The following is a 27,635-nucleotide window of genomic DNA, read 5'->3' as shown; positions in this document are numbered from 1 at the left end:
ATTTGACAAAACTTTTACAGTTGCATGGAAACCAAAGCAGAGATATTCAGAAAAGACCTTTAGCCTTGGAAGGGAGGTTGGTGGCTGGGAGGTATTTATTAGGTTCTGCCCCTCTGTAGAAGGCAGACGTATGTTTGGTGCAGCCAAGGGTCAGATGCTGATACTGAAGCGCTCTCAGCTCTGGAGCAGCAACATCAGACTACAGTGAAGGGTCTGTCCTGATGGTACCTACACAGCACAGCAGATTTATTACCTGTGTGCTTAGAGACAAGGAGCCAAAATGCCTTTAAGCACCGATAAGAAATTTGTGAGGCTTGCCAAGGAGAAAAAAAAAACAAAACAAAACAAACCAGCACACACTTTGCTTCTGCCTAGAAAAGCAGAAATTCTCCCCAGATCATCAAGGAAAGGTCTCTGAGAACATTTGAATTAGAACGTGAGGATTTGATTAAGCAAAGCACTTTAACATACTTAAAAATCTTTGCTGCATTAAGGCCCAAATCAAGCAAGGTACAGATGTAAGGTAATTAGAGAAAGAGGATTAGAGGGTCAGATTCTATCTTCATTATGGAAAAAGGATGCACAGAGTTTACCATTTTGCAGGGCACACATAAAATAGAGGCCACTGGCCTGGGCAACTCAAGGATTATTCTTCCTGATTTCCTTCCCTCGTGCTGATTGGAGCTGTCATGTCAAATGCTCGGATGCCTGCACCAGGCTGAGCTGTGTTTGCTTCATGGCAGTCTTCACTGCAGTGTATGTATTAGAGGACTATGCTATGATAGCAATCATAATATATTTAAAAAAAAACAAACAAAAAAAAAAACACACCACATTTCCCTACTTTTAATTTAGAGACATCAAATGTAAACACCCTTCTGAAAGCCCATCAGACTACAGAACATACATGCTCTCTATTTTTGTCTGCTGAAATGACTGAAGCCTTGTTATGCAAACAGTTGGTGCTGTGCTTCACCTCAAAGTGACTCGGATGCGGTCCTTGCAATACTGGAACAAGACTGCATCATTGGCAGGATGCTGATTCACTTCAAGTGGCTAATGATGGCCTGAAGAATAATGAAATCCGGGAACATATGAAATTCTTATCTTTTTGCATTAGCCAATCAAGAACTGTTACTCCTTAATTGCACTCTTACCTACTTTTTTTCCTTTAAAGTCATCTTTTCCTGTCAGGGAAGATAAAATATATCTGAATTCAGGGATTTATGCTTTGAGTCACTACTGAAATGTTCTTGTTCCCTTCTTTTGCATCCCTAGGCACTGAATTTTCAACACAGAGAATGGCTCAGAAAAAAAATTAAAAGGTAATGATGGAAAAATATTCAAGAACATGTGCAAGAGCACAGATGCCTCAGAAACAGGTTCACAGAGGATTGCTTAGAGAAGTAGCATAGGGATCAAGAAACACATACAATAATCACATCTCCAGATAGGTAAGGATGCAGTGAGCACACAGCCTGCTGAACACCTGGTAATGCTGCTGGCCACAGACACGAGGTGGCAGGAATATGCTACACCTGGTTGGTACAGGGGGTCCCCTGGAAGTAATGCTTGTCACCATCAAGGTAAACTATGATTGCAAGCTCAGCCTTGTTACTGCTGAAAGGATGCCAGCACCCGGCTCATTCAACACAATATATTGACACTAAACAGTCTTAAATCCAGGATGCAGCAAGTATTCACAAGAAGCAGTGACCACTGAAAAAGATTCTGATAAGAAAAAGATGTGGACCATACTTTGTTATAGGTATTTGTGTGTTATAGAAGGAAAATAAAATACTGGGAAAAGTTTACCAATGGCTTAAAAACTGAAGATTAAACATTTGCTGTTACACTAGGACTGCTGTAGAGTATCATAAAGAAAAATTCCACTAAGAATTCAAAATATGCCTTCCAAATAGAACAGAAAACAAAGATCCAAGTCCGATATGAAGCATTCACAAAGAGTATTTGCAAGCAAAGAAAAAAAAGGAAACCCTCTCCACTGGAAACATAGGCCCTGAGAAGGAATCATCCCCTGAGAAGCTGTATCGGTTATAGCTCTCATGAAGTCCTTACAAATTCCCACTCAACCTATGAATGCAAATGGGTCTGGAGGGTGCTTTCACAAAGGGCATCCCACCCGCCCAAGCGATGCTGCCCTGCATGGTGACGTGTGTGTGCCGCTTTGCCTGGGGAAGGCTGGCATTGTGCTGGAACAAGGATTCTCAGCATGGGCTTCGTGAGCAGTGCTGAGGAGCTGGGTCGTTCCTTTGCTGCTGAGGACAAAATCTTCTTGGTAAAGTGCAGCTGAGACGGAGGAAGTCTCAATCAAAGCATGGGAAAGAAGAGCTTTGCTGTGCAAGAGGCTGCGATGTGTTGAATAGAGGAGGCGAGGGGAATAACGGATGGCTAAACCAGCAGAAACAAGAGGATGAATTCAGCTTCTGCAGACACAGTGTTTCACCAGCGAGATAAGGCTGAAGGACTGCATTTTAACTGGCTTGGTCCCCGACCAAAGAGCTATAAATCTAAAGCCCCAGCCAACGTGAAATAAGTTTGTGTTTCCCAGTTTATTGAGCCTCTTGCTAGAAAAATGAAAACACCAGGAGAGACCCAGGCACCCAAGCAGAACTCCTTGCGATAATGAATGCAGTGTTCAGCACAGAGGATCGGTTGCCAAGGAAGGTTATCAAAACCACTGGATAAAGACAGTTTTAAAGAAACATCTGGACACTGTTATGACAAGAGCCGTTTGAAGCACACGGGGATAAAGTTTTAATGAAATATTCTTAATGGGACAAACTTGCTTGGCTTAGGCAGATGAGAAAAGGCCACAGCTCCTATGAGAGCAATTCATCACCAAAGCCAAAACCCCACCTAAGAAACACCAGGGTAAAAAATGGTGCTGGCAGGGACATTGCTCTGGCATCAGGGAGAAAAATAATAAATACATAATTTTCCATTTATTTAAGAGGTGTTTATCCACCCTGAGGGGTTGGCTCTTCCTCAGAAAAGGGGCTAGCTCCAGTGAAATGCTAGTGCACATACATCAAGGGGAATGGATTTTGTGGAAAGAGAAGGAGAGGTCTTATCAGAAAAGTAAGGTGAAAGAAACTGACAAACAACATAAGTAACCAATATGTAACATCGTTTTGTGCCCCTAAGCAGTCTACAGAAGCCCCAAACTATTCAATTCAGAAGCCAGGGGCAAAGCTACCTGCAGGTTACTCATGGACATGAGAAAATTTCTGGTTTTATCCACATATGCGTGGTATAAAATGCATGCAGGCCAGTGCACGAGCAGAGCTGTTCGTCTGACCCAAGCAAGACCTGCAGCTTCATAGGCAGCGGCCAGACCAAATTCACCACAGAATCACAATATCCTGAGTTGGAAAGAACCTGCAAGGGTCATCAGATCCAAACCCTGGCTCCACACAGCACCATCCAGAATTCAAACCCTTTATCTGAGAGCACTGTCCAAACACTTCTCCAACTCCAGCAGCTTGAGGCTGTGATCACTGCCCTGGGGATCCTGCTCCATACCCACCACACTCTGGTGCGGAACCTTTCCCTAACCCCCACTCCTGCCAAATCCAACAGAACAAAGCCAGACCTCCTCCCAAGCCTTCCCACAAGCACTCACAGATTGAGGCTTTGGGCATGGTCAAGATAGCTTCAAATGTAAAAGACAGACTCTGAGCCTCCCACTGCACACACACATTTATTAAATGAGCACTTGGGAAATCATTACTGTTGGCTGAATACAGTTATGAATCCCATATCACTATTTTTCCACAAGGAACTACTACAAATCCAATCCCTGTTATAGAGGTGAGAAGTAGTGCAGCACTCCACGCCATACAAAAAGACCATGGATCCCAGCACACCTACAAACTTCAGAGCTAATTTTACATTTCTGGGGAATGTTTTTCCACCAAGGACAGCAAGATATCCAGCTGCCCTTTCTGTGGGTGTCCTGGGACACAGGGTGCACAAGTACAGCAGGCAGCTGGCTCTTCAGGGGAAATGCTGGAGGACATTTCTCATTAAGGAAATGTTCCTGTAAATAAAGGAGACTACTGTATATCATCTCCCACCCGAGGCAGATGCTCTAACACAAGCCTGGGAGGCAGGGCTGCTCAAGATCAGAATGAGAGTTAAGTCCTCAAAAGGGATCTGGAAAATGCCACAGCTGACAGCAGAGGGGAGGCAGAGGAAGCTGATTTAAAATCACAAAGAGCAGGCTGCATGTGGACAACAACACACAGGGGCAGAAGGAAGTGAGGGGTGCAGGTATTCAGTCTTCATCACCGAATACTGGTTTGCCTCTCCATTGTGTGTCTGCTCTAAGGAAAGTGTAGCTCAAGTTGTGCCAACAGTTTGCTCCAAGTCCCATTTATTGCACATTTATTTAACATAACAATCATTTCCCTCCACTTCAGAGCACCATTCGCCTTCCACAGACAGCTCTCCTAGCTGAAAATTGACCTGGGTAGGCTCAGCTGGAGTTAGCTGGTCTTAAAAGGAGAACATTATCTTATTAAAATCACCAGAAGTTTATCCCTGTGGCTTTCAATAATCAGTCTAGAAGATACTTTAGGCCTTAATGCTACCCTTCTTAATTCTGTTGAGCAGCATTCTTGCTTTGCAATTGAAATCCTTCCACACAGGAGCAGCAGAGCCAGAGATGAATCCCTCCTAACTTCAGCCATGCACATTCAAGGCACTTAGGTAAAATTGTAATCTATGCTCCTAATTCAGCCAGGCAGCATAGAGAGAAGTCTTGACTATAGATTTTCAAAGATAACAAATCCCACCACAGAAACACCTCTTTCTGCCCTTGCTTGCAGAAGATGCTGGAAGCTTATGGTTGCATTACTGTAACACATAATAAAACACTCAAACCACTATTTCCACGTCTACTGATGTTCAGCACACACTTAGCTGCTTTGTTAATCTGAAGCCCTAAGAAACAGAAATATAAATCACTTCAGCTGCAAAGCCCCTCCCAAAGGCCAACTGACTCTGCTTTATTCCAGAAGAACAGTTTGTACAAACCTAATTAGATAATTTACAAGTTTTACAGCAAAGCACTGACTCATCTGTACAACAAACTCAGAACAGCGTTAGCAAGAAAGTCACAGAAGCTTTTGATTAAGGAGAACTTAATCAACAGTATCACAGAACAAATTCCTTGCTTGGAAAACAGACCAGAATTATTCATGAATTTCTCTAAGATGACCAGTGAAATTGGTCAGACCTCAACCACCAAGACTTGCCATACAGATGCAAGGTAATAACAACTCAAGAAGTCAGAGAAGTGCTGAGAACAAATACCCACAAAGCATTAGTGGTAGTATACAAACCAGAAAACCACACAATGCCAAGCAGACAAACTACACACAAGTGACACAAAAGCAACGCACGCAAGAAGGGAAAGAACAGAAAAAATCCCGATACCACATTTCAGGCAGAGATTGCTCCAGGAGTGTTAGGAGGTCTGTCCAGACAGCAATGACCATTTCAAAGAAGGTCGAACATTCCAGTTTTCCCATACTTCCCTTATAACTGCTCCATAGTCAGGGTTACTCAAGCCTTGGCATTATTGAATCACATATGAGCCCAGGAAACATAGTTCTAATAAAAGTTAACTTTCTTCACACCATTCTTAGATGCTTCAGTTGCCTGAAGATTTAATAGTTTCCACTTGCAAGAAGAATTTTAAAAAATAAATAAATAAATTAAAAAAAAAATTGAGTAGGACCAGACCAGAGTTTCCAGAGTAAGAATTTAAATACATGGTTGTTGTGGGTGTTCCCCTTTCGATGAAGTGATTTGCATAGTTGTGTTTTGTCACCTCTCCAAGATATTTGCTTCTCTTAGGACAGAGAATCAGCAAAGCAGATGGTAGTGTGTCCCTGCAGTAGTTCAGGCATTCCTCTGGAGCAGGGAGCACAGCTCAGCTCAGAGTCACCCTGGCCAACCTTCTCCAAAGAGAACGGAGTAAAGATGCATCCTACAAATCCCACTCTATGTAAGCAGCTGGGCTTTGCTCCCCTGCTAAGCTGCAGACTGTCTCAGCCACACTGCTTTCTGCATCTGAACCAGTAAACTTCCCCCCCCTCACTGCTTTCTATTTCTATTGTCACTCTTAGGTCACTCTTCTAAAACACACACCACTTATTTTCTGCAGTACCTACAGTTGTTATTACAAGTAGCAAATAAAAAAATAACACCTAACCTACACTGAAAGCTCGGGTATGACCTTTTGTTTATTCACTCCTACTAGGAAATAACTAAAAATAAAACTGCAAGGAATCTGCAGCAAGGCAAATTAAAAGGCTTGCCATGAGTAAATTTAGGTAATTCACTGCCACCATGTGTTTTGAAGTTTTGTTTTTCAAGGGTGATTTGTGTATGTTAATATTTAAAACAGCATCAAGCACAGATTAACTTCAAATGTGAAGGGGTCAAAACTCATCTTACATCCAGTTCTTCCGCACGTTTGGTGATCTGCAACATCCATTTGCCCTATTTCCTGTGCATGAATCCCTACTGCATGTGCTCAGCCCCATCAGGGCTGGCAAACCCCTCCCCATCTACACTGCATGGGACAAATCCAGACATTTTAATCTGCTTAATAATATGTGTAAGTCAGCAGTTGCTGGTGTTTCTATTGATAAGCAGTCACTTTTGTTCCCACCAGCAAGAAGGAAGAAGAGACCATTTCCTGTACTTTGAAAGACACTAAGAAAAAACAGGCATTAAAAGTAACCATGTAACAGTTTCTAGCAGATACATATCTGATAGCAAACAAATCACACCATCAGAACTGCTAAAAACCCTGTTTTTCCCCACCTAGTAAACATGCAGATGCAGAGCAACAATCCATGCGTGTTGGGTACAGCAATAAGATGCTAACTACCAGCACAATTTCCCACAACACAGAGGGTTCAACCCCATCCCTACATCATTCTTAAGCCTCCTAGACAAACGAGGGTAAATTTCACCTTAAAAGATCACAGGCACTCTCAGGTCTAATCATAGGTTTCACAGAGGTAAACACATGCTGCAGATACCCTGCGTTCACTTAATATCAAGGCAAGGACACTCACTATGTCTCAGCTGTGAAGATTTAAGAGTTGCGTACTCTCAGATAGCTCACAAATACCCTGTCCTTGTTTTGTTTTTGTTGTTCAGACATCTGTAAATAGCTAGATGCTTTCTCTGCTGCTTTTCCTACCATGCCACAATACAATGCCTGTTCCACAACCTTAATGTTTCCAGCACTAACAAAGCAGTTCAGTTACTCTTCTGTTCAGCACATAGTATGACTTTTCTATCAGACTTCAGTGATTATCACCTTGCTTTCCAGGGACGTCATATCAACTGTGCTCCACAGTTAATAAGAGGGAATAAGAGGGCATTTTAGGCACCTATGCACATTAGCTAGAAGAAGTAGACCTTCCACTTGATGCAAAAATGTAGTAGCTAATGCACAGCATGCTATTCTGCTTAGAAACACTTTCCCAGACCTACTTCCTCCAGTAGTAGGAGCACTTGAAACCACAGTGAGAGGTGTACATTCTATCAGAGCCAAAGTCCAAATAAGATCAAGTCCTATTTCTGACAGAGCTGGAACGGGAGGCAAGGGTCAGTAAGATTCACTCAGGGATTTCATATAACATAATAGGCATAAAACAACATAGTTCTGGCTGATAAAAATCTTGGTACAAGGTCATACAGCAAAGAGCAATAGATTCTGAACACTGTAGAGGAGATGGATGTTTCTGCAGGAGCCTGTGAAATTCGGTCATGCACAAAGCGTATCAGATCAGCTGAATCGTTGGAATGAGCATCCATGACAAAGTGACTCAGATTCTACCTCAAAACTGAAGTTTCAAAGTAAACACAGCAGAAGTTTTTCTGCTTTTGAGAGCGGATGAATGAAAAACAAAATAAATTGGCTGAAAACTTTGGGTGCAACATTCCAGCAGAAATAGTATTTTTCTAAAACTGTTACAAACATCATAATTCTGAAGATGAAAGGTGGGAAGAAGCCAAAGAACACCACAAAGGATGGCTAAAGTCTCCATTACGCAAAGCCATAAAACTCCACTTGCACTTGGTCGTAACTGTCAGCCATACTCCTTTATGTTTGTCAAAACAGCCTGGATTTAACTTCGGCTCTCAAATTTCTGCCAAGCCTTGTACAAAACTTGAACCTCAAATGTAATGAAAGAAGGTTGAAAGAAGAGATCTGGCAACAACCTTTCAGGTTTTATTCAAGTAGTGCTTTAATTATGGAGGAAAGTGGACCTGGACATCTGTCAGCACATTAATATAGTGTCTTCCAGTGCAAACATACCACTTAACTCCTTCAAATCAAATGGAAAAGTTTATTTGGTAGTATCACTCAAAAGAATTAGTCTAATTGTATCTGCTGGGCACTGATATCAAATGACAGATTAATCAGAAATTAAATCTAATTTGAAATAATTTAAGCTCAATCATCTCCTCAAATCTTGACTTCAAGCAGAAAAATCGAGATCTTCAACAGCTTTTCTATCTTCCTAAGTGCCTTCCTGCCTTCCACCTCCACAAACCTTTTTCCTCACATCCCATTTGTCCTTTCTAAACACTTTGAAATCAGTATCTTACAGATACCTGGAGGAACAAATGCAGTAGAACATTTTTATTCAAGCTGGAGTCATTAGCTTAACCCTCCACGTGCTGCCTTGCACTAGAGCAGCTCTATTAAGTTATAGAAAGAGGCCCTATAATTTTACAGAGGTTAGGAGAAAGCCTTCCAAAGTGATTATTTACTGAACACTGGAGAAAGTCACGTGTCCACTGAGGAATAAAGGAGGATGGAAAAGAGCTCGCAGTCAGTACAATTTCTTTGCCCATTTCAAACACAAAAACAGTTATCTGCCATAACGTGGAAAACAAGTAACTACACTTCACTTAGAAAAATCTGTGTGAGCAGAAATACTCTTTCACATGGCAATGGTGGCATCTTGATCCACCTCACCAGTATCTGCCCTTGATGATTTGACTGAGTCTTGATTGGGAGGAGAGCTGTGCCTTCCTTACTTCATTTTTAATTGTTTCTTTTCCATACAATGAATGCCTTGGTCTTCTGATTCATTCCTCTCACTCCTCAGAGATTTTATGTCGTAATCTGATTTTTGCAGGCAAAAGAAAATTTGTAGGCAAATTCCCAGTGGAACTAATTTTCATCGCCTTTAGCACTTCTGTAATTGATTGCAGCTCTTATTCCATCACTTTAATGAGGGGGTTGGGAGCTCTTTGTCAGCAGATGGGTTAGGAGATCCTCAGGTTTCTTGATTATGCACTCTGTTAGGAGGACTGTGCAAGCAAGCAACGGAATCCTTCCTGCTCATCTAGTAATGCCCAGGATATTCAGATGAGTTTTGCCTCTTTCAGCACTCATTCCTATAGGTTTCAGATAGGCCAGTCTGCATGACTGTCAAGAACAGAGAGGATACCCCAAGCCATGCAATCTCACACCCTCCCTCAACTGCTAGAAAAGCAGTCATGATCCTCTGGGCATTGCCCCAGATCTTATTCTTGGTGCAAAAGCAATGGCTTTACCAAAAAGGCCTTTCCTTGCCTGGCAGAGCTGAGCTCCTTCACACCTGGCTGTCATCCAGCCATCCAATTCTTGCTTCCTTCCCACTGCACAGGAGCTGTGATAATGGATGATGGGGGAAGAAAGCCCATTCTCACCACCTGGCAGGCTCAGATGATACTGTTTCCATGGTTATTTCACACCATAGTTTCTGTATGAAACGTGCCATGTTTTCTCTCATTGACACCTCAGAGGGACATCCCAGCCCGTAACTCTGCCTCCAACTTTCACTCACCAAAAGCAGTCACACAAAGTCGCTGCCACTATTGCCTCTGTAACACAGACCACTGCTTGACTGAACACTTAACCTGAGGGATACAATGGCTCCTAACATTCCCCCCAACAGATTTGGCACACTCCCAAACCAGTAAGTGATGGAGGTGACACAAAGCATTGCATTGTTGGCAATGCTGGGCTCTGATATACAGCGTACAAACAGCTGCACCTCGCACCCATCTTCTGTGAAACATTTCTTCCCTAGTTTAGTGCACATACGATCTCTGAGTGGCCTCACAACACTGTGGTCAGAGAAGAAAGTGAAACAGAGGAAAAAAACCTCTATGGAAAATGGCTTGTACCAAGCAAAAAGAAAGTAAGTGCCCAATTCAGGATTAAAAACTCTGAGGATCCTGCCCTCTAATGGATGATATGCATCCCTATGTGACTTATTGGATAGATTTCATAAATTATAGAACAGCATGATACTTTGAGATGCATCCTTTTGTTATTCATTGCATGTGTTTCAGTCTATGAGAAAGGATTTCAGTTTCCAACGCACAAAATCTGTAAGTATATAATACAAGTTGTTATCATCAGAAAAAGATACAGTTCTCCACATGCTTGATCTTTTCTTGGAGAAGAAAAAAATCTCAGAGCCCTTGTGTGCAGCCCTATTCCCAGCCTGAACTCCACCGTAGCCATCAAGCATGTAAACCGATTTGGCACTACACTGCATTTCTCAGTACTTTATGTTTAATTCACAAATACATTGCACTTGTTAATACCTTGAACTGCTTGAGAAAATGTTTCATCTGCATTTGACGTGATCACAAGGAGCATTTTACACTGACGGACTGATGAAATAGCAAGACTATTTTGTAATCTTCACAAGGCATCACTAGCATCTGAAAAATCACCAGAAGGATATCTTGCATTCTAAAATTCACTCGGAACCATTAACATGTCTGTACAAATCACTGGCAAAATGCTCATGTTAAGAGAAAGAAGAAAAAAACACACAAAAACCCCCATGATTCCTAATGTTAGCTCTGCTCTAAATTATTAAGAGCAGCCAGCAGGACAGAGAGGACTGGCGGTACAGATGTTTCTTAGCGTTAGTGCAGCCAATGGACTGCAGATTTCCCAACTCTCTGAGCACTTCAGCTGCTTTCAGCAACTTCACATTCACATTCCAGTAATGGGAGACAGTTAATTCGGTCTGTTGCGCTGCTTTGAAAATTTCCACCCTTGACTTGCAAACAAACAAAAACACCAACCTTTAAGCTAATGCATTTCCCTGTGTGAATATAATAACTTCTCCCGGTGACAGAAATTCTGCTGTGAGTAGTGGCAAGCCTTGCTTTGTTGAAGCCTCCTGCAAACCCACATTGTTTGATGTCATTACATACAGAGAAGCTGAAGCCTGGTGTTGGTAAGTCGTACATTTTTGCTGAAATCGCTACAGCTGAACATCAGCATAAAAAAAAAAGGGGGGGGGGGGGAAATGTAGAACTTGATTAAAGATGCACATGTTTTCTTTTTGAATGGACAGATCCTGTTTATATTTGTATCAGCACAAACCAGCAACTACAACAGTTGTGTGGATCTTCTGGCTCGTGTGCTGAGACTTATGCATAAAGCTACCCATAGCTGAACAGGCTCACTGCTATAGTGGCACAAAAATAGCATACGTAAGATCTACAGCATATTTAACATTACGTCCTGATTTCTCTTCTGGGCAGACACATCTCCGCAGAACAATGCAGCCATGCAATTTAATTCTTTTAAGAATACACACGGCACAGTTAGGAGTGCTCCAACTCCCTGCGCAGTAGTAAAGGGTGCTATTATTTTCTCAAGACAAGTAAAACATGCGCACACACTACTGTAATTTTACTATTAAATTATTTGCATCCTGTCTAATGATTACACCCAAAAAGCCACTGCTAGAAGCAGCAAAAAGTCTCTGTAGTACTCACAGGTTAGGAAGCACCCCAGGCTCATGCTTATTCAGCTGCAGCACTGCCAGAGCTGTTGACTGCTGTGCACCACACTCTCCTGGGATGAATCCTGCCTAGGAAAGGCAAGCCCTTGTCACCAGCCCTGCTGGCTTTACATCACTACTCAGAAAAGCAGGTTCTCTGGCAGCTAGTGATCCTTATCTACTGAGATTGTTAAGGGTAAAGAGCCATTTCCTTCTTGCAACACAGCTAGATCCGTCTAGAAGTGTAAACCAACTTCAAGGGACCCAGTAGGAGCTTGTAGGAGGACCCAGAGTCTCCCAGCACTTGTTAGAGTGACAGCAGATTTTCCTATTCCCAAGTTGTTGGCTGCTCTGCATCTACTACTATTGCAATACTCTGCAGAGGTGACCAGATCAGACCCTGGCTTCAGACCTCTCAGTGGGGACAAAACTGATTTGAAATTTAGAATGTAGGAACTCTTCTACTTCTTCAACATCAACAACAAAGAGACAGATATTTTCAGTTTTAAAAGTAAGGCATTTTAAAGCTCATGCTTAAATGAAAAAGGATCAGAACAAATATCCCAATGCACTATTGTGTATAAACATTGAACTCCTAGATCATATCCTGCTAATCACAGCCCCGGGTGGAGTAACATAAATTGTGTTTGCCAAGTTAACACGACACATATGAAAATAGCCATTACAGTTTCACTGCCATTTGTCACCTGGTGTGATGGGTACAACTACTGCACCAGATCTTTCAGATAGGAAGAATCTCAGTCTGGTTAGAAGACTAGGATCTCATTTATTCTTGCTGAAAGAACATCAGTCTGAATAGCTGCCCTATCTTGAATAAGAGCTGCCCCCACTGCATCAAAAACCAGAGTCAGAAATGCAGAGTGGAGATGATATGTGTGAAAGTAACAGTGAGATGTATTTGTCTTGTAGTTTAGCCCATGCCCTACCAAGAAGCCAAGGAAACTACTAGAACCTGCATCCTGAATGGCTTTGTCCTGGATGTACCCAAGACACCTCTCCCAACAGATACACATCAATAGGATATTAATAGCATTCTGTCTAACCCTCACCTTAAGTCTCAGAAGGAAGCCATAATGCAGGCAGACAGGGGAGCAAACCAGCAGCAATTTTATAGTCAGAATAACTTATTAGAAATGCCCAGAAAAAATAATGCCAGAAGCAGTAATGAAAGACAGAGGCTTTGGTCACTGTACTCTTCTTTCAAGTAGTCCATGCCACTTAATAATATTTAAAGTCCCAGGAATGACTGTAACCAGATACAGTCATGATTCATCCTCTTTGAAGTCAAAACTTATCTCCTGATGTTTCAGAGATAGAGAAAGACCAAAGATGGAAGAACAGAAACAAAACCAAAGTCCAACCCCTAGATAGTTTGTTTTTCTACAAGTCTCTTATGTACACAAAATAGGAAGCTCTTTGAGAAAAGAAATCTTTGACTTTCTGTGCTTAATACAAAAAAAATACAAGATGACTGAGACAGTATGTCACGCTCTCCCGTAACTTAAACTAAGTTATACCCATAAAAATAGCCTGACTCTTTGTTTCCAAGAGCCATGCTTCAGTCTTGGGTTGTTTGTTGTTTCTTTTTACCCATGGTCTAACATACCTTTCTGCATCTTGAGAAGTACGTACAGAATTATTATTCTGTTAGGAAATTTCTGTTAAAAATAAAAACAAAAACCAAAAAAACATCTCTCACAACACTCCAGTAACAAAGCAGGAGTTGAAATGTCAACTATTTACAACAGCTCCAAATAACCTTTGACATCTGGTCAGTAGAGCCCCACAACAGAGAAATGGCACTGGGGAAGTGTTGTTAAATACACAAGCAGCAAGGGGAGCCTTGAGAAACCTGCCAGTTCCTTTTTTGGATAATAACTGAAGATAGAGCTTCAAGGCAAAAGAACAGCAATGGTAAAAGGAAGAGTCAGAATGACAACTCATAGCATTTCTCAGTCCTCAGCTCCTCTCCATGAAGGTCGTTCCTTGACAAGAGGCAGTCATTTCTGTCATAAGCTATGAATGAGGTAGTTCATTATCAGCAATTTTGCTACTTCCTCTGCTTGGGAAGTAAAAAGAATTGGAAAGTGTAAAAAAAGAATTGCTGTGCTAGTTCTCTCTCTTCCAAACTGCCACACAGAGTACAAATAGATATTAGAGATTTTAAGTTGGATGAAGGAAAAAAACATTCAGGTGGAAGTAGCAATGAAAAGGACAACACCAGAGGTAAGAACAATCTCCAGTCAATAGAGGGGGTATGGGAAATGCACCTCACCTGCTTGAGGGCATTGTCAGCAGAGCCAAAATGGTCTGTTCCACCTCAACCAGACCCTGGGGTCTTTGACACAGGGTAAGAAGTAAAGCTAACTGCAGATGCTGCATTATTTCTCAGCTTGGGCATCATTATTTCTGAAATATCCAAGTGCAAAGACAGAAATATCCAAATATTCAGGACATTATCTATGAGCATTTACACAGTAGAAGGGCTTTCATTTCCAAACCATTTCCTCAACTAGGAACAGCAGTAGAGCTCCCACTTGAGGTAGATATTTAACCCTTGAGAGCAAAGAACCCACCTCACCCACACCTTAAAACAGCTTCATGTTTGTCACATCTTCCACAAAGCTGATAGAGGAAGATTCTGAGCTAGCATCTGTGCAAAAGCCTAGCTCCTAGACTCCTTTTCATTCCACAATTGAATCCTGGCATAAACCATCTAAGTTAACCATCTTAACATCAAGAAAATGGCAGAAACAGGAGGAGAGAGAATCATAAAATGGCTTGGGTCAGAAGTTACCTCAAAGACCACCAATTTTCAGTCCCCATGCTGCATGTTATGTTGCTAACCACCATACTGGGCACTGATCAGGCCGCCCAGAACTCCATCCAACCTGGCCTTGGAGGGATCTGCAAGGATATCATGCTGCAGGAGCCCTGCTTTAAAGCACTCTGCCTGTCATCAGGTCTGGCTGTGGAGACCACCTAGTCCCTAATGCTTGAGCTGATCACTTCTACCAAAGCAGCTCAATGCATATAGGGACTGGTGAACAAATAGCTGGATGGCAATGCAATAGACCCAAAGCCAAACAGGATGCAGTAGTTTTCACCCTGGTATGATCCTCTGCACAGGAAGCAGGTTGTTCCAGCAAAGCAAAGAGTCTGATCTCAGAGCAGCAAAACAATCGGTTTTTGTCTAAATTCAGGAATCCCTTAAAAGAAAAAAATAAAATCCAAAACTGTGCTTTCTCCATTAAAAACACCAATATCAGGTTCAGCAACAGCACAGGAAAAACTCCAGAAGCCAGCCCAGAAAACTGGAAGGAGGAAAGCAGAAATTACATTTGCAGATCAGGAAGCAGATGCTTCTGGCAATGGTTCTGCTCAGCCACCAGAATGCCTCGAGGAGGATTACGCAAGAAATAAACTCTCCATTTAAAATATGTAAACTGATAAAACAGCCTTACTTTGATGCTTGCTCTGCAAGAAGCATTTCAGCTGAATCGATAACACAGCGTTGTTCTCTCACTGCAGCGACACTGCAGCGTCTGCAGAAATAGTTTCACATTTCAGCTGTACTGTTTATTCCAGAAAGTGAAAAGTTTGCAGTGATTACATTCTGGAGATGTAATCTGTGGTGGTACATTGCTGTAACCACTCAGACTTTGTCATGGGATGGATGATAGAGGATTTAGCCTTCTCTTACAAACAGCATGCCAGATTTACGTGCGTATTGTATTTCTCAGTAGGAATGTCTGATTTATTACAGAAACCACAGACAGATCCAGGTGGAGAAGCATTCAGGATATGACAACCACCTATTGCAGATTAGATCAGAAAAAGAGAGGCAGCAGCTGAGCTTAATATACAGAGAAAAAGTCTGTTTTACTTTATAGTCTTTTCAGAGTATCTAAGAAAACAGTCACTCATCTTAAACAGTCCTAGCACATCACTGGTAGCCTTGCCATGCCAAAGCTGTTATTTTCAATAATGTGAAATCAATGAGGAAAGCAGATCTGAAGATCAGTATCAAAAATGGGAAGATAGGCAAACACAGGATGTGCCGAGTTTGAGTGATCTGGGTTTCAAGCAGACAGTTTCTGCTGAAGTCCATCTCCCATTCAGCACATCTTCCTCCTCCAGTACAATTCCTTTGCTGTATCCAAGGTGCAGTAGGTGAGCAGTTTTCCCAGTGGCAGACTTAATGAGTCTGCATTGTCTTTATGAAAATATTCCTCACTAAAAATGAGTTTTACTTAGGCATCAAGGAAAGGGGATCTGAACACCTGCATTTATCACAGTATGTAGTTAGATTTATTGTCAGGATGACCATACCCTACCAGGGATGTAACAGCCTGACCGCTCCAGCAGATCAGCTGGGGAGCACAGGCTGCAGCATCCCTTTGTGCTGGCACAGCCAGGCCTCCTTATAGTCCCTGCAGTGATCTCAGCCCTCAAGACTGCTTGTTCAGCTGGATCCCTGTGAAACGCTGTCAGATTTTCCATAGCACCATAACAAAAGCTTATTTATTTATCTGTTAAAAAGGTGCGTTAAGAGGTGCAAATATTTGAATTGGCTCCTAAAATTCAGTCTCTGGGCTGGAATTCAGACTACTGGGTGAGAAGGCTAGCAAATACCCAGTTAACATCTCAGGGTGCTGCAAGCCATTTTATTCTCCATTTTTGATTATTACTTTTTTTTTCCCCCCATTGGTTTCTGTGCTGAAGGAGCTGATGTGATTTATCAAAAAGCAGCGGCAGATGTCAGCTGAGGAGAAACATCCTTTTTCAAACACTGAGGGCAGTAACAGCAGCGGCAGAGTTCTGAGAGCAAGCTGTAATTTCTGTGCATCAAAACAAAGCTGTGACTGGCGCACAGTGTTCCCACTTTGACTTTTGTAGAGATTCTCCACATTACTTATGTTAAAGTCATTTGAAATAGAGATTGAAGCGTGCCACTGTGACATTCTGTGGCGCTCCGCTTGGGGAGCAGTGAATGAAAAGTTTCAGCTGTACCACTGCAATTGCTTTTCCATTTAAAGTTGCCTATAACTTCCAACTAGAAAAATAAACAATGAACATTCAGAAGTGCTGCCTTCTGTGCTAATATGCACCAGAGCTAAAGCTCACCTCTTTTTTTCTCCCCCCTCCCCATATCTATTTTAATCAGTGCTCCAGCAACTGAGTGAGCAACACAATGCTGCAGGAATGAGATGGAGAAAAGGAGATGCTGATGACAGTCCAGGCAATAATTTTTCCCAGTTTTTCTTTGGGCTTAAGAGCCCTTTTGGAGTTTTTCTTTCAGCTATTTCCAGCTTCACTGATTACCTTCATTTTTAGACATCTTACTTTTAATTTTGAACTAAGCTTCCAACCGCAAAAGGAATGTGCCACTCTTCAACTTTTGTTTCTTGTTCCATCATATTCTTCACTACTCTTTCTACTTTTTCCCCTGAGCTTTGTTTTCTTTCTCCTTCCCACAACTTATTTCCCCCATATTTTTGCTTCCATATTTCATGGATTGGTTCCCCCTCTCCCTCTGTACTTTTGATCCAGACATTTGGCAAGCCAGCAGTTAAACGCTGCTCTCACCCACTGACCCCTCACTGCTGATGCACACCTCAAAAATACATGCTCTCCTACTTTCATTCAGTTGGTAGGAAAGGATTGCTGTGAGTGCTGCCTCCATTTATTTACAATTCAACATGACTTCTCTGATCCCAGCCAGGTTGTTTAGGATGGATTTTCATGGCAAGAGGCAACGCTTCCAGCTCTTGATCTCATAGGTCCTTTCCAACCTTGTGATTCTATGAGTCTATAATTCTCTCTGTTCTATTTTGACTTATTCTCATCTCTCTTATTCATGCATCTCTCTTAGCTCCAGCCTATGGGGAGAAGTCAAGGCATTATGAGAAACACTGAGACAAGAGGCACAACTTCACAGCATGACACTGCACACTGAATGTGGAGTCATGGGCTCCCTCCAAAGAGATTTGCCAAATCATTTTGCACAGAAATAGGGTAAGTCAACACAAATGACCTCAGCAAGCCATCAGAAAGTACATGGTCAAACTGGAACAGGGTCACTGAATTCCAAGAGGGACTATTTCCTCTTCACAGTGATGAAAAGGTCAGCTCCCTTGGGGTGGGATGTTACTCAAGTACTGCCAAGACAACCATGGGAATTGCATCAGTTGGGCTAGCACACTGCACTTGTAACAGATGATGACAAAAGCACTTGGGAACAGATTCTGAACATCAGTTCTACATTGTCCTTATGGGCTTAAATCACGCAATTGCTGTTCCATATTTTATGTGTATTTTTCCAGCAGTTTGTCAGTCCATTTGTTGATGCTGTTAAATGATATTACTTTGGAGGTCAGCTAGAGAGTCTGTTGTCTGACACGACTCGTATTTCAGCATGCCTCTCTGCTTCAGTTAGAAACAGAAGCCCAGTACACTGCTGCACTCAGAACAGCAGAAAGTCTATCCCAGCTATGAAAGGTTTGCAGCCAGCAGCACAACACTGGGAACTCAAAGTGATGGTCATCTCCCACATATGCATGAATGTACTCTCATCTCTTTTGATGTGCTGCTGTCCTACAGGATCTGCCAACTCCTCTTCACCCCCCAGGGCTCAGCAGTAGGTAACTTCCCAACAGCAAGTCACTGCAGTAAATGCATTGAGTCCCATGTCAACTCCCTCATTCGCTACAGCTTGTTACGACTACACCAGTGGTTCTGCAAGAAGTGGCTCATAAAACAGTGCCCCAGAGGAAGTGAGTTCTGCTCTGTCCCTGTGTCATGCTAAGGCACGGGTACCAGAAAACTAGGGCAGCTTACATTAGACCATTGTGTAAATTAAAAATAGCTCTCACTATAGTACTGACAGTAGCATTACTTGCCCTTGAATGCACAATATGCATGTAGTGGTATTGCAGGAGAGGAAGGCAGTGCACTTTACTGTTCAACTTATTTCCATGCAGCTGACTCAGGCAGGTAAGTAAGTGGCGTCCTGCCATGTACAACCATCTCCTGACATTTGCAGGAGTTTCCTCTGCTATTGCTACATTACTGCAAGGAGGAGAAGAAATACACTAGCCTTTGCTGAAGGAGTTCTTCAGCAACTTGCTCTTGTTTTGATTGGCTCCGAACCTGAGAGGACTGGGAATTTGGAAGCTCAAGAGAATTTGCTTCTTAAACATTACTGACACAGTCAATACAGCCTCCAAGTCCCATAACAAGCCCTCCTTCCCACGTCATGTTTTCGCAAACATTCAGCGATCTGAAGACCCTACTTGGATCTCTGCAACTGTTTATCACGCTGCTACGTCACTACTCTGTGCTGCTGCCCAAGTGCTTGCCTAACGTCTGGTTTCTGGGAGAGCGTGGATGTTTATAAAAGCTTTAAATGATGCGCGTAGTGATGAGACACATCACATCCAGCACACTATGTCCAAAGCATTACTATTAAAAATAGCCTGGACTGCATCATAGCATTTGTTCTGATCTAGAGAATTCATGTGCTCTCCAGTGCCACTAATAAATAATTGACTGTTTAATATAACATGCCAGAATAATTTAATGTTTAATCTACCTAAAGTTTGATGGAGTTTTTAACTCCTTGCTACTTTGGGCAAGCTTCTCCATTATAACACACTATCCCCGTGCAGAGGGGAGGGGGAAGGGTGAGGGGAAAAACACAGCAACATCTGGCCATCTTTCTGGGTCTGCACATCCAAACTCATTCCCATGATGATTTAAAGCCACACAGCAGCTTCAGTGCTGCCCTAGACCAGCATCTCCATGCCTTCCATCACCTTCAAGGATCCTCAGAGATCCAACTTGGAACAACCCACCAACTTTTGCCTCTCTCACCATAAGGCTTTTCCCTTTGGTCTGCTACATTTCCAGGAATTTCACATTGGCAGACATCCCTTCCTCAAATTGCAGTAAAACAGCCAATTCTCCTTCTTTATAAAAATGTTCAGCTAGTTTTTCACAACTCTCCCGAATACTTTCCACTGAGCAATTAAAAAACAGAACAAAAACATTAAAAGATATAAAGTCTTCAACAAAGACCATCCCATGCTGAAAGTTTTCTCTGCAGATCTTGTTTCCTCCTTCCTTTTCCTTCATGTTGTTACCCTCTAAAAGTTTCCTTTTCTACCTTCTCCAGAAGGGTTTCTGTTCTCTCGACTTCCTTTAATCTCCCTGCATCTCAGTGCTTTCAGAAAACATTGTGCTCTTGTCATTTCTAGAGCTTTACAGCACAAACTCACCACATCAAGCCAATGCAAATCCTACAGCAAAGTTACATCACTGCTACCAGGTTATACCAGGTTACATGATAGGAATTAGTCCCGAACTCCATATCTTATTCATGAGCTGTATCAACATACTTTTGGGCTTATGTAAGATCATCTAATCTTACAGCTGGTTAAGAAAAGTAGTAGAAAGCATGTCTTATATCTCTAAGAAACCCTGACTACTCCTTACATCTCAGCAACAAACTCAAGCTTCTACATTTCACCCATGCTCCAATAACTTCTATTTGCTATCTGTTTTCTCATTTTCAGCTGTCCTTCCAAAGAAATGAAGGGGACAAAAAAAAGCTCACAACCCAAAGAAGTGGATTTTGTAAGTGCCGTGACACAGTGCTCTGTGATGCTATCACCACTAGACACATGGTACTAAGATACTGGCTCTGTTTGGACTTGTTGCAGTCCCAGTACAGAGATCATATCCATTTTCTCCTTTCAAAAGTGTCCTTCATAATAGGCTCCTGCAGGTATCGCATCAAAGATTCACAGGGAACTTCAGTCATCAGCACACAACAGAGCTGCTGGTAGAAGCAGCTCAGAGAGGTGAGGGATCCCATTTGAAACTAAAGACAGTAGGGCTTTTGCTGCAATATTGCAGTATTTCTTGTTGCAAGAAAAGAACAATAAACACACTCTTTTCTCCTCTTCAAGAAACACCGTGCCACATTCGTGTGGTATTTATTTTTTTCCCAGACCATATGGAATTCCTTTCCTTATTTATGTATATTAGATGAATCTGCTGGCAATAGCTATTCAATAGCTACAGTTCTAAGACAGCAGCCACATGATTTCGTTTCCAGATTTGTAGGAAACCAGCACAGATGTAGAAAGAGCACAATTCAGTATTTATGAAGTGCTGCTGTTCCATAAAGAGTGAGATCCTGGTTATCATCATAACTGTTCATTAAATCCAAAACACGGTTACAGGCAAATAGCAATTAATCCAGAACAGTGAGGTTTTAAGTCTAACACTTGTTGGGCCAGACCTACCTTGTTCTTAAACACACTGAAGTCACCAGAAGTGCTGGGAGATGCAGGATTACACCTTAACAGAATGGATAGCACAAGCCCTAGAAAGCTACTGGAGATTCAGGTCTTCAGCAGCACAAAGCTCATTGATGCTGGGACCTATCACTGTGCAAGTCATCACATTGCCACAAGAAGACTTCTGGTATCCTTCAAAGAGGATCATACTGCTGGTCTAAAGCAAGCATAACCAGAGAGATGCTACCAAGACTATAATTCTTCAAAGAGAAATGAGCATTTATCCCATCAGTACTTTTGTAGGAAAATGTACAGTTTGACAGAATTACAGCAGATCTGAATTCACTGAGCAATGTTTTGAGAACTGGTTATTTTGGACATTGTCACCTCTACTGTTAGTATCCCACATTCAAATGAAATTGGACTGCTGGCTGATTTGATACAGCAGCCGCCCTATACTTTTTGGCTATAACTCCTTTTCTAAAAGGGAATTCTTCCTCTCTGACCCCCCAGCATCACTTCTGCAGTCTATCCATTAAAAGAAAAATCCTCAGAAAATGCAAACCTTTGGTTCCTGTCAGTGCTGATTTGGCACAGGAAACAAGGTGATCTGTGAAAGATATCCTCATGAACAACTTCAGGCTCCCTGGGACTGTCAGAGCTGCTCATACAGTGTTCAAACCTACATGGCAGGAGATGACTGCAAAGTGTCAGCCCTCCTTCCTGCTCAGGGCCCTGAGGTGGGTGAGGAAAGCTGTGATTTATGAAATGCTCTAATTAATATTAAGCTCCATGCATCAGACTATTGCCAACTATTTGCATAACAGGCCATAAGGCATCCTATACATTTCAGGGCAAGGAAGGGAAACCAGTGACTGGGATTGAAATTAATTCTAACGTATAGAAGATTTCTTACAGTTTAGCACTCTCAGTATATGGAACCAACAGATGCTCCCATCTCCTGCATGCTAAATGTTTTGTTTCTGAACAGAATGAGGAACACGATGCAAATAAAACCCAGTTTTTGATCCTCCACCCACTCTCTCTGTAGCTGTGCCAGTGGGACCAGTTTGATGTGTCCTCTAGGAAGTCCCATCATCTTCTCCTGTCTAAACAGCCAACACATTCATTCTGGTTAGGCAAACGCTGATGTGGATAAGAGGGAAAAGAAACACATCCAGAGGGGTCCATTACCAGAGCTGCATACATAACTCTCTGAGACAAGCCTGCTAATTCCAGACTGAGCTGGTATCCTGGGGATTCTGATCCATCATCATAAGATAAGAAATATAAGTTCTCAGAGCTGTGTTTCTTGTAGAAATGGGAGAAGATGTGGAAGCAGGACAACACCTTGAGATATTGTGCACCAGAGCCCAGCCCCATTTGAAAAATACTCATGTCCAGCTAGCATGAATCTGCAGTTGCTGCCATTGTGCATGCAAAGTGGCAAGAACCATATTTACAGAGATTAACATTGTAAGCCTGTTGTTTCACAGCCAACTTCCTCAATACAGCAGTTAGATGGAGATTTTCAGAAAAGTCCAGCTGCCACAAGCAATAATCCAGTGGCTACTTTGTGCCTGTGAAAATCTCATCGCCCTCCTTCATGCCTGCAAAGCACCATTTTGCACTAGATTCCTAAATAGGAGCAATTACTCTTGCCTTGGCAGTAATACAGCTCTTAGAGAGAGCTAGGACTGCTTTGTCTCCTCACTCCTGTTTCCTCCCATGGAGCTATTTCTTTAATACAAGTCTCTGTACAATGCTTCCAGAACTTGTGCTGCTATAAAAATCTTACTTCAAACCATCTGACTCTTATTTCCCTCTCACTAAATCTGAAAAAATTACTTTATGATATCTGGGGCTTATAATAGATGGGATACGTGCCAGAGGGAACAATAGGAGGAAATGAAAGATGAAATTATTAGCCAGGAGTTAAACAGGAGATGAAATTACTCTGAAGTGCTTTAGATATGAGAAGTCCTTTGTTTTTGGAAAAAGCAGGAAGATTCTCAAGACCAGTTCTGGGTAGGGAAAACCTCCAGTTAAGAGACAATTGCTATGCTCTTGTAATCATTGCTGTTCCACCCCAACATACTTTAAGGATAATTTCTGCTCTCGCACACCCACTGCATTGCTTCTTCCCCCATGTCCCCCTGCTGACTACGATTCAACAGTCTGTAACAAAAGTGATAGCAACAGAATGAGCAAAGTCCTACTCCACAACACAGAAGAAAGGAAAGTATTTGGAATGCAACCTCAAAGAAACAGCCACAAACGCCCCTGATTTAATCCTGACCCAGGCTTCACACAGTTCAACCTGGTCCAGCACAGCCAGCAGGCTTCACTCACCACTGGGATGAGAAGATGGTGCTCACAGTTTTGGACACTCCTCCTCTTCCATGGATCAGCTTCCTCCCTCCCACTGGGGAAATACAGACAATGTAGTCGTAGCTTTTCCTCCCATTTAAAACCTGCTTAGCAGGATGGAGAACACCTGTGGCCATTGGGCACTCATGAGATCCTCCTGTAGCCGAGAATTGTTTATCAGCACTGTGCCCAGCTGGTGGGATTGGAAGAGAAGTCAGTGCAGAAAGCTTATCTTCAGCTGGGGGACCAGCTCTGACTCGGGCTGCAAATATGCACATTTTCATAACAAACTAAGAAACAAACCACAAAGTTTTGGCTTGTAAGTTTGCAGGTACAAGGAGAAGAGAAACTACCCTAAAATCTTTCATGAGTGTTAATGTGTGAATCCCCACCCCACCAGCTGAGCTCCACTTGCTGGAGCTGCTTTAGAAGGTGCTTGCACTATGCTTGTAGAAGCAAAATGCTTTCTGACCACAAATATCACACCTGTGCCATGACATTGGCCTCTGTAGCAGCCCAGGCTGAACAAGGCAGAGAGCAGAGGGAACAAGAGACAGAAGTAGGGGAGCCGGGTGTTCTTCAGTGAGGCTGGAGCTCATTAGAACAATGAACACAAAACCTGTATTTCCCTTAGCTGAAGCTTCAGGTCAGGGCAAAGTATTTCTAAATGAGCCAGCAGATGAGCTATTTTACTTTCTATGCCATTTTTCATGCTGTGCTATTGATTTTTTATTTGGATTTTGCAGATATTTTTGTACTCTGGATTTTTAAGGCTGTTTTCCCCCTTGCTCATTAACGATACTACCCAGAGTTGAGCTACAGCAGCAGTTCCACTAAAGTCTCCTTGGAACAAGCAGTGGTCAGGGTGACCTTCATTTGACACAGCAAGTAAAATTCATTTCCCTTACAACCTGCTATAAAAATAATAAAATATAGCTGTTACTATCAATGTTCTCAGCGTGGTGAAGGCTGCTAAAGAAGTTATTGTTCATCTGCTGAAAGGCAGAATTCCAAGAAAAATGCATATCGCTCACTATGTAAAAGTGAAAAACTTTCCCAGATATAAATTTCTATCCGTGCTGAGAGGTGGGAGTTGAGGATAACAAGGCATGCTCCATGAGGTTTGTGTTTACAGCTGCTGTGTCATGTATGGCTCTGCCATGCTGGGCGCTTAGCACCAGCCCTGCCCCTTCCATGAGCTTATGAATCGCAATTGCTTTTCTGCAACCACTCTTCTTGTATTGCCCCAGCAGCATCTGCTCTATGTCCTGTAGTGACAGATCTATTAACACTTCGGTGCCTTCCTATTGTCGGCTGGGCACCATTGGCAGCAAGCAGGACCTCTGGGTGTTGTCTGGCCTTTGGTGGCTTTGCAAAGCCCTGCTTTGAGCCCAGTTCCTCTTCACAATCTGAGAATGAACCTGTTTTTACAAAATTTCCATGTAATATATCCTCAGTGGGCTTCTGACATAATGTTATGCAAATCTTTGCTCCCCTAGAGAAGTACTGAAGAAAATAAGCCGAGAACTATTCCAGACAGGAATGTTATGTGTGAAAAATACATTAGAGTAGTTTAAGAGAGGATATTAAGGATGCATCTGAAGCAGAGCATTATTTCACATTAAGTAAATAGACCATCTCTGATGCGTACTTAGTTTACCTGTTGAAGCTAGAAAGCACATATTCTTGTATTTCTTAGCATTGCTTTTTGCTGCATGGCACACAATTTTTGGCTCAACCAGTGTCTGTGAGGGATATACCATGAATGGTCACTGAGTACAGGAGAAAAACTGGGTAAAGTCTCAGTGTCTGGGCTGATACACAACACAGTAGCTATCAAGCTATCACAGACACTGTCACATCCAGTCTGCTTGGAAATATGTGCTGTTCTCAAAATGGACTAAATCTCTATTCCAGCAGAGTTTATTTCTCCAGGTTTTGCTTGTCCTTCCTCTTAGTAAAGCTACAAATGGTGTCTGATCTCCCTGGGTAACCTTTTGCTATCTGTGGTCTTCTCTGTATTTCTGCTGGTGTAAATCACTCTGTGCCACTTAATGCCACTGCAGAAGAGGTATGGGCATGATCACTGTGTCCAGCGTCATCACCTGTTGTGTTTCATGGTGGAAGCCGTGAATGCTGTTTTGCAGGAGCAGGAAGACTCAACCATGTACAATACCTGTGCACAATAAAACCTGAGAATCCATCCCAGTCACATTTCTTCAGTTCAGCCTTAGTCATCTCCTAGATTTATAAGCCACTTTTGAGCAGTTTTGTTCATGGAAAAGCATCCTGGCTAACATTGCCTTCACATGCAGCATGATGCTTTTGATTTAATCTCGATAATTATTTTTGTCCAGGAATTCAAAGCTCACTCGTCAGGGGCACTGATTTATAGCACAGGGCATGAAGTAGCCAGATTCTATTAGGAAGATTTGCAGTTACGAGACTGAAGCATTATTTATTGGGGTTTCAGTAGTAAATGGCAACTTTTCATCCAACACCTGTGAGTGGGCAAGCAGTTCATGTTATTCACATTCACTGTGATCCTTCCTTCTTTTATTAATATGACTGTTCTCACCAGACTTAAATATGCAATAATTACAGGCAGCTAATGACATAAATTTAAAGACGATTTAAATACTCCCTAAATAGAAAGAAGGCAAGAGGGGCAAGCACTTCTAGCACTGAGCATATCTAATACCTGAATCTATAGGCAAAAGGACACAGGACTTATTAAATCTCAATTTAATCATCCAAATGCTGGAAGTAGGTATGTCGAGCACTGACATCCAACATTTATTTTCATGGGACTTAAGAATATACACATCTGAACACAAATTGCCTCTCATACACCATACATTACTGCTTACCTGCCCCACTTGTGGCTCCCGAATATGGACACCACATTCAGCTGTGCTGCTTCACTTCCCTCTTGTCTCCTTTAAAATCCAGCCTGTAGCATATCCGCCTTTTCTCTCTGCTTCCACTAGGGTGTAAATGCTGCAGGAGAAACAGTTTATTGATTATTTGTCAATTGGATTTACTAAACAAGAGAAGGCTCATGTGTACAAGGGAGAGGCAGCAGAGGACCTGGTGGGTTTGAGGGGTCAAGAACCTCTCCAGGGCCCAGACAGCTGGGGGACAGGTCCAAACAGATGTTATGCAGACAAGATTTACCTTTCTGGGGCTGTGACACTGCTCTTCTCTGCTAACCAGCAAGCTGGAGATACTGTCCTTCATTTACTGCCTCCACCAAAATGTGGAATTTCTGTTCTAGATTAGGAAGGATTTGGTTGTTTGAATGGATTCACAGTCAAACTTTCATCAACTTGATCTGGATACGGGTCCATTCCCAGGTTAAGGTTCTGATGGAAAAACAGAGGCTGTAAATCCATGCTGTTTGCTCAGCAGCCCATCACTTACACCACAGACCAGGAGCTGCCCTGGTTCCATGGCTCTGGGCAGTCACAGCCATTCCTTTCCCTCTCTAATACAAAGGCTTTTGTATAGCATGTTAAAGGAAAGCTCGCGTCTGAGATAAATACTGCCTTTTCCTCTGCACCTTACCCCAAGGTCCCATCATTTTTCACAATCTAAACAGAACCGGCCTCTTCCAGAGTGCACTCAGGATCCCAATGAGCAGCACATAGGAAATGAAGGGAAGGATGCTGGCAATTCCATGGCATCTTTTATAATAGATGGGGTCTTAACCCCAGTGTCCTGGATAAACTCCAGTTCTGGTAATTGCATTCTGCATAGTTAAAATCCCCCTGCAGTTTCAAATGAATCCATTATTCTTCACTTCCTTTCCTAAATTGCTGTGCAGCCTTGCTTTGTGCTGCTGAAGAGTTGCTTTGTTTCACCTGAGGGATGATGGCATTTCATGGCTGCATGAAACAGGCCTGAGTGCAGTTTGTACAACAGACAGGGAAACACTTTGGGATTATTCATAATTAAGTATCCGCTCCCTGCAAATGAATGGGTTTGGGTGAAGCAGCAGGAACACAAAGCACTGCTTCTCTTGGCACTTGGAAGTTGGTAATATAAAACGTACAGGGCAGCAAGAGACAGAAGTTCC

The 27,635-nt window shown here is 42.4% G+C and overlaps 1 long non-coding RNA gene across 1 annotated transcript in view; it reads right to left on the bottom strand.

The window, feature by feature from the left end:
* The window catches only part of LOC140257855 (uncharacterized), a 48,349-nt gene extending 24,736 nt beyond the window's left edge, over positions 1 to 23,613 (bottom strand). Inside the window, exon 1 of the long non-coding RNA XR_011905132.1 lies at positions 23,540 to 23,613. This is a non-coding gene — a long non-coding RNA (uncharacterized lncRNA). The remainder of the gene's footprint in view (positions 1 to 23,539) is intronic.
* Positions 23,614 to 27,635: the final 4,022 nt, after the last annotated feature.

Source organism: Excalfactoria chinensis, chromosome 12 (assembly GCF_039878825.1).
Source record: "Excalfactoria chinensis isolate bCotChi1 chromosome 12, bCotChi1.hap2, whole genome shotgun sequence".
Classification (NCBI taxonomy): domain Eukaryota; kingdom Metazoa; phylum Chordata; class Aves; order Galliformes; family Phasianidae; genus Excalfactoria; species Excalfactoria chinensis.
The sequence above is the reverse complement of the archived record's forward strand: the minus strand, read 5'-3'. Positions and strand labels throughout refer to the sequence as shown.